Raw genomic sequence first — 1,414 nt, 5'->3', positions numbered from 1 at the left:
TGCCAGGGGCTTTACTAAGCACTTGGAGAGGTACAAATTAATCAGGTTGGACACAATCCATGTCCTGTATGCGGCACACAGTCTTAATCCCCATTTTACAGAGGAGGTAACTGAGGTCCTGAGAAGTTAAGTGACTTGCCCAAAGTCACATAGCAGACAAGCGGTTGAGTCAGGATTAAACTCAGGTCCTTCTGACCCGTGCTCTATCCATTAGGCTACCCTGCTTCCTCAGAATCTGCCACGCCAGTTTCCAAAGGGGCTATGAAAATAATGCAGCCAATTGAATTCAGGCGTGTATTTTGGAATACAAATTATTTAGTTGTTTATCAGGTACAAGGAAAGCTGTGGGGAACTCATTTTAGACACCTCCAAACTGCAGGTTATTTTGGTGGCCCTGGGGGAGTCCCCCAGGTAGATCTAGTGTGCTATTGAGCACATCCTGAAGAGTCTCAGGAAGGGGATTATTGGTGGTGTTGTCTTAAGCTGTCGAGTCGTGTCCGACCCATAGTGACGTCGTGGACACATCATCATCACCATCATCATCATCATCATCATCAATCGTATTCATTGAGTGCTTACTATGTGCAGAGCACTGTACTAAGCGCTTGGGAAGTACAAATTGGCAACATATAGAGACAGTCCCTACCCAACAGTGGGCTCACAGTCTAAAAGGGGGAGACAGAGAACAAAACCAAACATACTAACAAAATAAAATAAATAGAATAGATATGTACAAGTATAATAAATAAATAAATAGAGTAATAAATACGTACAAACATATATACATATATATAGGTGCTGTGGGGAAGGGAAGGAGGTAAGATGGGGGGGATGGAGAGGGGGACGAGGGGGAGAGGAAGGAAGGGGACACATCTCTCCCAGAACGCCCCACTTCCATCTGCAATTGTTCTGGTAGTGGATCCAGAGTTTTCCTGGTAGAAATCTGGAATTGGTTTGCCATTGCTGCCTTCCACACCGTAAATTTGAGTCTCTGTCCTTGGCTCTCTCCTATGCTGCTGATGTCCAGCACGGGTGAGTTTTGACTTGTAACAGATGGCCTTCCACTCGCTAGCCACTGGCCAAGCTAGGAATGGAATGGGTAGGCCTCCGCTTGACTCTCCCTCCCATAGGCAAGACTGGTAGAGGACTGGGAATTCTCCAGGTGCGACCCTGGAAGGGGCATACACTAGTTAGGTGTCTGAAATTATCTGGAGAAGCAACACGGCCTAGTGGGAAAAGCCCAGGCTTGGGAGTCCAAAGGATCTGGGTCCTAATCCCAGCTCTGCCCCTTGTCTACTATATGACCTTGGGTAAGTCCTTGCCCTTCTCTGTGCCTCAGTTACCTCATCTCCCAAATGGGGATTAAGACTGTGAGCTCCATGTGATACAAGGACTGTGTCCCATCTGATTTATT

General features: G+C 46.7%; 1 non-coding gene across 1 annotated transcript; it reads right to left on the bottom strand.

Moving 5' to 3' along the window:
- Nucleotides 1-1,042: 1,042 nt before the first annotated feature.
- On the bottom strand, nucleotides 1,043-1,180 carry LOC119924567. The gene has a single exon (XR_005449272.1). It is a non-coding gene; the product is annotated as a small nucleolar RNA SNORA7 (small nucleolar RNA).
- Nucleotides 1,181-1,414: the final 234 nt, after the last annotated feature.

This window comes from Tachyglossus aculeatus, chromosome 2 (assembly GCF_015852505.1).
Source record: "Tachyglossus aculeatus isolate mTacAcu1 chromosome 2, mTacAcu1.pri, whole genome shotgun sequence".
In the NCBI taxonomy this organism is placed as follows: Eukaryota; Metazoa; Chordata; class Mammalia; order Monotremata; family Tachyglossidae; genus Tachyglossus; species Tachyglossus aculeatus.
This window is presented reverse-complemented; position numbering and strand designations above follow the sequence as displayed.